Source organism: Otolemur garnettii, unplaced genomic scaffold (assembly GCF_000181295.1).
Source record: "Otolemur garnettii isolate 467f Iridium unplaced genomic scaffold, OtoGar3 scaffold00019, whole genome shotgun sequence".
In the NCBI taxonomy this organism is placed as follows: domain Eukaryota; kingdom Metazoa; phylum Chordata; class Mammalia; order Primates; family Galagidae; genus Otolemur; species Otolemur garnettii.
In genome coordinates, this window is record NW_003852414.1 from 1,308,136 (window position 1) to 1,319,949 (window position 11,814).

At 41.3% G+C, this 11,814-nt stretch overlaps 1 pseudogene; it reads left to right on the forward strand.

Annotated features, from left to right (window-relative positions):
* The first annotated feature begins 717 nt into the window (after positions 1-717).
* Positions 718-1,056, forward strand: LOC100952490 (annotated as a pseudogene).
* The last annotated feature ends 10,758 nt before the right edge of the window (positions 1,057-11,814 follow it).

An 11,814-nucleotide genomic window follows, 5' to 3' on the forward strand; every position in this document is an offset into this window, starting at 1 on the left:
CTGGGGGAAAGAACCCTATTCAATAAATGATGCTTGGAGAACTGGATAACCACGTGTAAAAGACTGAAACCGGACCCACACCTTTCACCACTTACAAGAATTGACTCAAGATGGATAAATGATTTACATCTAAGACATGAAATGGTAAAAAGTCCTAGAAGAAAGTATGGGAAAAAACTCTTGATGATGTTGGACTGGGGAAAGATTTTATGAAGAAGACGTCAGTGACAATTGCAAGAACAACAAAACTAAACAAGTGTGAATTAAGTTGAAAAGCTTCGGCACAGCTAAGGACACAACCGTCAAACGGTCAGCCTTCAGAGTGGGGAAATATATTTGCATGTTACAAAGATGACTAAGACTTGATAACTAGAATGTATTGAAAACTCAAATTAATCAACAATTAAAAAAAAAAAAGCAAACAATCCCATCTATCGGCGAGGGGCAGGTGGGCGCCCGTGGCCGCGCCGGGGGTGGGCGCTGGTGGCTCTTGGGCCAGAGGCGGCCACAGACGGGCGAGGGGAGCCCGCAGGCCCTTCGCTGTGCCACACGCTGCCAATTTCGATCGTCGTTGGAGGAAATTTGATTAAACCGAGAACTATAAATCCATGAACCATGGGGGGAGGAGTGTACATCAGAGGAAGCCAAAAGCCAGCTAGAATAGTTCCTGAATGAAGTTTATATCGAAGGCGAGAAACCATCTGGAGCAGAATTAAGATGCTCTGGTTTCAAAGAACTAGCATGCAACTTGCCAAATCCTCCTTTGGACTCTTCTTGAGAAATCTCGCTGCCTTTAAAACAACTCTGCCCGTGCTGACCTTATTCACAAAGGATCCCTGCCCACTTTGTGAGGAAGCCAAGGACGTACTGGAGCCTTACAAAAACAGGTTTATTTTACAAGAGGTGGACATCACACTTCCAGAAAACTCTGCTTGGTATGAACAGTACAAATTTGACATTCCTGTCTTCCATTTGAATGGCCAGTTTCTGATGATGAACACCTCAAAACTTGAGAAGCAGCTCCTGAAACCGGAGCAGCAGAGTGCTGGAGGCTGACCAATGCGCTCCTGATTTCCAGCCCTCTCTTTCCATAGAGCATCTTTTGAAGAAATAACCATGGCTTCATATTCCTTTTGTCACTTTCACAGATCCCTAAGGATGTTCTGAACTCAGTGGTGCCCAATAAATGTTGAAGTTCCTCTTCTGGAAAAAAAAATCCCATCTACCACTAGATAAGGGACATGAACAGAACCTTCTCTGAGGAAGAGAAAAGATTGGCTATACAAACATATGAAAAATGCTCATTGTCCCTAATCATCAGAGAAACGCAAATCAAAACCACCCTGAGTTATCACCTAACCCCAGTGAGAATGGCCCACATCACAAAGTCCCAAAGTTGCAGATGCTGGCATGGATATGGAGAAAGGGGAACACTTTTACACTGTTGGTAGGACTGCAAACTAATACAGCCTCTTTGGAAAGAAGTAAGAGAATCCTTAAAGAACTCCAATTAGACTTTCCATTTGATCCCACAATCCCACTATTAGGCATCTACCCAGAAGAAAAAAAAAATCATTTTATCATAAGGACATTTGCACTAGATTGTTTTTCCGCAGCTCAATTTACAATCACCAAGACATCGAAACAACCTAAATGCCCACCAACCCAGGAATGGATTAACAAGCTGTGGTATACCACGGAATACTATTCAACCATTAAAAGATGGAGAGTTTATATCTTTTGTATTAACCTGGATGAAGCTGAAACACATTCTTCTTAGTAAAGTGTCACAAGAATGGAAAAGCAAGTATCCAGTGTACTCAATACTAATATGAAGCCAGTAGATGACCTAATTCATGCCTACATAAGAGAAAAACTCAATTCAATTCAAATTGGGAGGAGATTAAAAAGAGAGGGGGGAGAGGGAGGCAGGAGGGGTATTAGTGTGCTCTCACTTACTGGCACCATGTCAGAGTATTTGGCACACCTTTGGGGTGCAGGACACAACTACAGGAAGGACTCCACCTAACAAATGCAAATATTGTAACCTACTTCTTTGTACCTTCACATTAACCTAAAATAAAAAAGGAAATAAATAACTGGTTTGGGGAAGGATGTAAGGAAAATGTGAATTATACACCTGTAGGTGGGAATACAAATTAATACAACCTCTATGAAAAACAATATGGAGGTTTCTCAAAGAATAAAAAATAGAAATACTGTTTGACCCAGCAATCTTACTGCTGAGTATTTACCCAAAGGAAAAGAAGTCATTAAATTAAAAAGATACCGGAAACCATATGATTATTGTAGCACTATTCACAACAGCAAATATACAGAATCAACTTGCGTGTCAATCAAGAAATGATTTGTATTTGTATATATACTATTAGTATTAGTATATAGACACCACATTTTCTTTATCTAATCATTTGTTGATGGACATATATCCACACGCACACACACATATACACACAATGGAATATTATTCAACCATGAAAAAGAATGAAATTGTCTTTTGCAGCAGCATGGGTGGAACTGGAGTCCATTATCTGAACTGAAACAAATCCAATAAAGAAAGGCAAGTAAATACTGGAGGTCATTGCTTACAAGTGGGCGGTAAATAATGTGTATGCCTGGATGTCGAGTGTGGGATGACAGACACTAGAGACTCAGCAGGGTTGGTGGGGGGATGATGAGATTAGTTAACAGGTACAACATATGTTACTTAGGTGACAAATACCCAAAAAGCCTTGACTTCATCATCACACTGTCTATGCTTGTCACAAAATTACATTTGTACCTGATAAATGTATATAAATTAAAAAACAAAAATTAAAAATAAACAGCTGGGGTTCTAAGGCTACAGGTTTACAGTGGCTAAGAAGATCTGAAGAATTGGCCACCCTGAGGTCCAGTCAATCCATTTCCATTTACTACCTGAGCCCTGCTTGTTGGCAAAAGTTATCAGCAGTCACCAGTAAGCCACGGTGGACTCTCCGCTCACTCTACAGCTGAGCCATCATTCTCTCAGGAGTGATGTCATTATTTTGATGGATTTCTGTTTGGTTTAGTTTTTTTTCATTCCAGGCCCTTCAGCAGATATTTAGCAGAAATTTCTCTGGGCTTCTGGTAAATGTACCTATCAGAGAGTTTGAGAGAGAGAGGCAGGAGAATTAGTTCATATGACAAAGGATTTATAAGTGAGGGGAGTTATATCTGTGTCTCTAAGCTGCCAATTCACCCAAACACCTTGTCTTGCTCCTTAGAATGTTCAAATGTCCCCAAACTGCAGTAATTCAATAGTCACCTACAGTTGAATCAGGCACTTAATCTATTTCAATTGCACTCCCTTCCCCACATCCCCTACCATCCCCCAGGTTTAGTAGTTTCCAGTCACAGTGTTGACTCTGAAACACTCATGACATGTGCCCTGAGGCAGAGCTTATCCTATGTGGCTCACACATCAGCCAGCAGTGGGACCACAGGCACCCACATTCGAACCCAGTCTGCAATGAAATGCCTCATCTGGCTCTCTAGTTAGCAAAGGTGGTGTGTTTTTTGTCCCCCCTGATGTTAAAACCAGGCTCAAGAATGGTCCAAAATAAGCAATTGGCTGTCATTAAATATTTCCCTTATACCATGAAAAGAATTCACACCACAGACCTATACCGTGAGGAATCCAGAAACATCTCACGTTCAGCCCAAACAGCCAATTGCTGTTCATAAGAGCCATTCAGCACCTTCAGGTCACTCATGAATTTCTTTAGTTATTTGGGAATTGAACTCCTTTGAGACCTTTGGGTCTCTGCTATAGCACAGAGCCAAGTATTACGTTACATATGTGAAAATTAATCATAGCAATTAGGCAGGGACGGGAAGTGTCAAGTTCAGAGTTCCTGAAGTGGAGTTGGGTTACCACGCATGGATTATACAGAGTATTGTTGTAGTCAACTTCGTTCAGGCAAAATTGGGACCTCAAATGCCTATATTTCAATTTCCTTGGTGGTTTTTAAACCCTGAACTGCTATTCTCTGAAACAACAACGACAACAAAAATACTGTTGTAATGTGCATTTGGGTCACCTAGGTCCCCTCAACGTTGCATTTCTTAATGAAGATAATCTTACAGTGGTCATTTTTAATCAGGCAAAATACATCAATCCAAAATGTGTCTAAGCCCTTTATAACATGAACAATGCTTTTTTTAACCTAAGCACAATCTCTTCTTTCACTTCTAGAAAAGCACAAGCTGTGCAACCAGGTGCTAAACTCTTCAGGAAGTGCAACTGAAGTTCAGCGAAGGAAAAAGTCCCAGAGGCACTAAAGTGTTGGGAAGATTTTTGAAGACTTCAGACTTTGAGTGAGACTCTGAGAGATAAGTGGGCTGTGGAGATGTGGTGGGGAAGGACAGGACATTGTGGCTGGAGGAATAGCATGCATGAAGGCATGGGAATGAAATAATGATGTAAAATAGATGCAAGGCACTGCCCTGAACTCTATAAAATTAAAAAAGCAAAAGAGAGAATAGAATCTGTCCTTTAGGAGTATGCAACCTAATTGGAAAATATAACACACACTGGGTGAGCAATACATTTCAGAATGCAAGGTGGCCATACAATGCATTTCAATGACAGAGTTGCCAGGAGTAGAGATGGGATATGAGGATGGCTGAGAAATGAGAGATCCGCACTTGGGAGTTTGGTGGGGAACAGAGTGGAAGAGGCAAAAGAGAGCCTTAAAGCCAGCCAGAGCTTGAATTTGACAGAGTAATAAGGAATCTGTGTGCATTCTTGGTCCAACAATCAGCACAAAGGAAGCAGAGTTTCCTCACTACAGCATTATGCCTCGCTATAGCATTCCATTATTTCATCTTGTCCCCACAACTACTGTATAAAGAAGGTAGGGGAAATATTAAACCAATTTAAAGGTCGGGAAATCAAAACTCAGATTTATGAAGAACACACCCACTAGTGTTCTTGATTTTAAATCCAATGTCCTCTCTACTCTTATTTACTTCCATGAGGCACATTTGAATTCACTTGGCTTTTATATAGGACCTATCCATTTGACCTGTTCACATATACAAAGTCCTCAACTTAACAATCGTTCGACTTTACAATGGGTTTATAGGATATTACATGGATTTTCAACATATGGTATTTTCTACTTATGATGAGTTTATCAGAAAGTGACACCACCATAAGTCAAAGAGCATCTGTATCATCCTAGGGCTCCAAGGATTCCATGGCACTCAGGAAGTATTACTCAGAAGTGATGTAATGAGGGACTGTGTCCGTGGATGAATCATTGGCCACAGTGAAGACAAATGAAGAGGAAAGAGATCAATGCAACGAAAGAATCGGTAAGATCCAAAAACTGAGGGTTAGGCACTTTTTCCTTCACTCCCTCAAACATAAAGAAAGAAAAAGTGAAATGTAAGTGTTGACAAAAGAAGAAATAAAGGAAGAAAGGAAAAAAGAAAGGAAGGAAGGAATATGTACCATCTGTATATTTCATTACAATATCAGTATAAAGATGAACATATTAATGTTATATAGTAGAGAAAATCTGTACCTAAATTTTTTTCATCATATTATAAAAGACATTAAAACATTCTCACAGGCCCCTAAAACTGCCATAGTCTCTAGACATTGTGCTTACAATGTCTGATAGGGAATCAGTCCCGGCTGACAGGATAGAAAAAGGGAAAAGAAGAATTTTAAATGACTGCAAAATTTCGAACAAGACAACCTAAAAGGGTGATAGCACCTCAAAGGCAAGAGAAATTGATTTAAAGATGAAAATAATAATTCTGATTTTGGACTTATGGAACTCAAAGTGACTAAAGAAATACAAGACAGAGATGGTGAGTAAATAATTTGAAAGGTAGCATCTAGGTCAGGCATATTTGAAAGTCAATAGCATTACACTGTTAAGGAAAACCATGAAAGTGAATGATCTCCCCAAAAAAGAGGTTATAGAATGAGGCACTGAGAACATGGTCTTTCCTTTTGCTCCTGAGATGGGTTATGGGTCATGTGATTGGGATTATGACTATATTTTCAAAGTAGAATCCTAATTAGAACTGGCATGATCATGAAAGTGAAAATGAAAACAGCAGCCATGTCTTTTTTATTCTTTATTCCTGTGTCTTCACCACCCCCAAATACCCAAATGCACCCACAAAGGCACAGACACACACAGAGAGACACACATACCTCCAACCAAATACATTTGCCGAATGAAAATATGGAGATTCAAGACTAAAGGAAATGATCTAACAGTTAAGCAACCTGAGATGAACGTAGCAAACTTGGCAAAGCCAAAATTACAAAGAGTACTTTTATGGTTAAAACACAAACAGATGAAAATATGTAGCTTTTTGGTTTTTTCTCGTCTCAAAATTTTTTTTTCCTTGTTGGATAAAGTACTAGTTCTAAGGTGTGCAATCCAAATCTTCATAATCATCATCCCTGGTTTTGCTAAGGTAGGTATGACTTGTGGCAGCCATACTTACAATTTCTTATGAAATGCTTGTTTTGTGTACTAACATTTCCTTAAATACCATTACCACTGATGAGAATTGCAACATGTTTCCCTTGAGATGTAGATGCGAGGTATTTGGGTGCAATTACAGTAACCCACTCAGAAAACAAATGGGTGTTTGAGTGATTGATGGATGAACAGGGAGGTAGTTGTTTAAGGTCAGTCATCTGAATCACATCCTGGGACAGTTCCCATGGAGTTACATAGGATGAAAATCTGGGCCAGTATTCACATGCTTGATTATTGAAGTAAGAACAGCTGCATTTGTTTCAACATTCTCAGCCTCACACATACATACATGCCAGTGATGCTCAGAGGTTAAAATGGAAAAAGGCAAATGATAAGTAGGATATTGAGAAAGTAGACCTAAAAAAAAAAAATATCCTGGAAAATTAAAGGCGGAAGATAAAGATGGATAAATTACTCAGATACAGCACAGTAGAAAACAAGGAAAATTGTGAGAAATTATGAGATACTGAAGAAAGAATGAGAAACTCGAACATGCATTTAATTGTAATCTTAGCAAAAGAGTAGATGTAGAGTAGAGAAAATACTTAAAGTGGTCATAGCTGAAATATTTCCAGAATCAATTAAACTCATGAATCGACAAATAAAGGAAACACAAAGCTGAATAAAAAGATAAACACAAAGAAAATAATAATTCTTCATAATGAAATTGAGGAACCATTTTAAGAAAGGGAGGGAAAGGATCTTGGAAGCCCTCAAAGGGAAAACCAAGATTACTAAGGGGGAAAAAATAGACAGACTACAGACTTCTCAGCAGCAATAATGGAATACAAGGAAGAGTGGAATATTTTCAAAAAGTTGAGACAGGGCTCAGTGCCCTCAGTGGTTAGGGCACCAGCCACATACAGTGGTTGGCATTGAACCTACCAGTGGTTAGGGCTGGTGGGTTTGAACCTAGCCGGGCCTGCTAACCAACAATGACAACTACAACAAACAAAATAGCCAGCCATTCTGGCAGGTACCTATAGTCCCAGCTCTTTGGGAGGCTAAGGCAGGAGAATGGCTTGAGCCCAGGAGTTTGAGGTTGCTGTGAGCTGTAATGCCACAGCACTCTATACCAAGGGCCACAGAGTGGAACTCTGTCTCAAAAAGAAAAAAAAGTTGAGACAGGCCGGGCGTGGTGGCTCACACCTGTAATCCTAGCATTCTGAGAGGCCAAAGTGGGTGGATTGCTTGAGTTCACAACTTCAAGACCAGCCTGAGCAAAAAGCAAGACCCCCATCTCCACTAAAAATAGAAAAACTGAGGCAAGGGGATCACCTGAGCCCAGGAGTTGGAGATTGCTATGAGCTATGATGCCACAGCACTCTACCCAAGGCAACAGCTTGAGACTCTGTCTCAAGCAAAAAAAAAAGAGACATTCTCTGTCAATAAGAAAAAAAACAATAATCAATGGCTCATACCTGTTATCCTAGCACTCAGGGAAGCTAAGGTGGGTGGATTGCTTGAGCTCAGGAGTTCAAGACCAAGCTGAACAAGAGTGAGACCCTGTCTCTACTAAAAATAGAAAAACTGAGGCAAGAGGATCACTTGAACCCAAGAGTTTGAGGTTGCTATGAGCTATGATGACACCATGACACTCTACCCAGGGTGACAGAGTGAGACTCGGTCTTAAAATCATCATCATCAAAATTGCTAAGAGAATGGGGAACACAGACCCCATTCTTGACAAAGGAAAGCACCCCCAGAAAAAGAGGAAAGTTAAAAAGTAAGCTGAGTGAGTCAGAACAAAGAAAAGTCAGCTAGTTTACATTTAAGCAAGCAAGATTCCTGTCTTTTCTGAAATTCTAGTCTATGCTAGTCCATTCTACAGCTTACAAATACCCCGCTGGGTCTGTGAGCACTCTGAGGAAAACAGTGGCCATAGAAAAGACTGCGGCAAGTCCTAGGAAAAGACTAATCTTCTGGGTGTTTCCTGCCCACTGAACGGGCAAAGCAGATACCCATTGTGGAGATTTGCATTGGCCTGGGGCAGAGATCAAGGGAGTAGCTCTAGCCCTGATATTATGGGCAGAAGAGCTTATATCCCTTATTGCAGAGGAAGATCCTCTGTGGTGGTGATGGGAGGAAAATACCTCCCTCCCACCGATTCCTCAGAGGAGATTAATGTCAGTGGTGTTTCACTCCACAGAAAACTAGCAGAGTTTAACACCTCCCTAGAAATCTGTGTGTGTGATCTCAAGCAGGAGGCTCTCCCAATACAAGGCTCAGCTTTCAGATTTCTGAAGGCTACGATAAGGTTAATAATAATAACAATGGGAGCTAATATGCTTACTCAGAACCTGCTGGCATCTTTGTTCCCTCCCTCAACTTACCCTCTGGGCAAGTAGACTTCAATAAAATCAGAGTGGAGCAAATACTCCAGGCTATTACCAGAAGCCCACAAATGGGCAATGGACCCCTGAGCTTCTAATGTTAATTCTACTCTGTCTCCTGTCTCTTTACCACTGTTTCTAACTTTATAATTCTTCAGTCTGTCACAGCCAATTTCCATAGGTCTTTGTGGACCCTGCTCCTGAGGCAGGACCCCAGCAAAAATATTGTCAGACTTTTTTTAATCTGAAAATAGTCTTATGGAAGACCTTGAGAAAGAAGAAAAATGATTCCAAGAGGAAAGTCTGGAATATGAGACAGGGTGAACAAAGAATTGGTGATTGTGGATAAAACTACAGGTAAGAAATACAAACAATAAAAAACAACCTTGAATCCCAATGACTCAGGCAGGCTAAGATGAGAGGATTGAGAGTAGGAATTTGAGACCAACCTGGCAATGTAGCAAGACCCTGTATCTAAAAAAATAAGAAAAATAGTTGGATGTGGTGGCACATGCCTGTAGTCCAAGCTATTCAAGAGGTTAAGGCAGGAGGATCCTTTTCACCCAGGAATTTGAGGCTGCAGTGAGCTGTAATTGAACCACTGTACTCCATGCTGGGTGACAGAGTGAGAGACTCTTTCAGAGAGAGAGAAGAAAAAAGAGAAAGAAAAAAGAAAGAGAGAGAGGAGAGGAGAGGAGAGGAGAGAAGAGAGAGAAGAGAAGAGAAGAGAGAAAGAAAAAGAAAAATAGAAAGGAGAGAGAGAAGGAAGGAAGGAAGGGAGGGAGGGAGGGAGGGAAAGAAAGAAAGAAAGAAAAGAAAGAAAAGAAAGGAAGGAAGGAAGGAAGGAAGGGAGGGAGGGAGGGAGGGAGGGAGGGAGGGAGGGAGGGAAAGAAAAAGATAACCTCTAATTGGTGAGGTTTACAAAATAAAAGGTAAATCTAAAGGACTGGGCAGCAAGGACAGATGGGCCTGAGGAATGACAGGTGCTCAGCTATAACAACAAAATTGTTGCTTTTTTTACATTTACTTCAAAGGCAACAGTAAAAAATAGAAATAAATGTTAATTTCCTTATAGTCAAAGCTGAAATAAAATCGTTGAGGGCAACACAAAAGACAGACAAAAGTAGGAGGTGGAGGAAGCATAGAAAATGCTTCTAGCAGGGATTAAATAAAAATGGTAGATTTAAATCCAATGACAGACAAAACTCACAAGTCAAGGGACATGGGACACTCACAATCCTTTGGACCAATGAGATCTCGTCAAAGGAAAAAAAGAAAGCAAGATCCAGACAGCAAATTGTCTCTTACTAAAAATTAAAATGTGGAGAACTAACACAGATCCTACAGCTGTGCAGACAGAGAGACCAGAGGCAGTGACACAGGGACACAGTGACATGGGGGCAGCAGACAGGTTTGGAGCCCCAATCTCCTGCTCATTACCTATGTGGCCTTGGGCAAATATTTAACCTAATTTCATTTTCTCAAACAATAGAATTGAGATCCTAATGATACCTACTTCACAGTTTTTGTACAGATCATATGAAATAATATATGCGGTGCCTGACATAAGGACAAACACCCAGTAACCATCGTTAGTATGAGCTGGGCAACTGAGGCCATTGCCTCCCCAGGGAAGTGGCGAGAAGGTCAAGTATTTCAGACTCATAGCTGAACTGGGACAATACTGGAAAAGACAGGGAATTGCCGTGGCTCAAAGGAGTAGGACACTGGTCCCATATACCAGAGGTGGCAGGTTCAAACCCAGTTCCAGCCAAAAACTGCAAAAAAAAAAAAAAGACAGGAAATTGCTGAATGTTGGCGTTAAGATAGGCAGATAAATGAGAAAGCTGTGTGGTGTTTTCTACAAGTGTTGGATTGTGTGTGTGTGTGTGTGTGTGCCAGAGAAAAATCCAAAGGTGGAAACCCTTGAATTTGAGGAGTGGCTGGGTAGCATTCGGTAAAACAGTAAGGACAGAAAATAGAAAAGCACGCGCAAAGCCTAAGAGACACACTGTGAGGATGACATGCCCCTGGCTGGGGGGGACACAGGTGGGGCGTCGGGGGAGCCCGCCTGTCTCTCCAGCTCTCATGTCCTCCTCACCTCTGCGGTTCCTCCAGGACATCTTGCTGGAAGTCAACGATTACCCTGAGAAAACATCTGTATCTGCAAACAGCTGTGTGCATGTTCAGCTCATTAAGAAGGCTTTTTCAGAGTTTGGACATTAATGTTGTGTGTCACCAGCAATGTCATGAGAAATCCGGAGAGAAAAATGTGGTCTGCGCAATTAGTCGCCCTCAGGCAATAAAGCTTCTGTTTCAGACGGTGTCAAAACATTGCAAAATCCGAGGAGGCAGAGCCCAGGGCCAGGGCAGATGCCTAAACTCTCCTTGTTTTCTGTTCACAACCCACACACACACAAGCAACATAGGCACGCATACACACATGCCCAGACACACAATGCATGCACACACACATACAAACATGCACACGTACACACACAAGCACACGCACTCACAGGCAGGCACAAGGCACGCAAGCACACATACAAACATGCACACACAAACACACACAGACAGGCACAATGCATGCACACACACATACAAGTATGCAAACACACACATGCACACAAACACAATGCACACACACACAAACATGCACACAAACACATACACATAATGCATGCACACATACAAACATGTACACACAAACACACATACAAACACAATGCATGCACACACACATGCAAACGTGCACACATACACACAAGCACAGACATGCACAATGCACGCACACACACAAGCACAGACATGCACAATGCACGCACACACACAGACATACACACACAAACACACACGCACAAACAGGCACAATGCATGCACACACACATACAGACATACACACACAAACACACACGCACAATGCA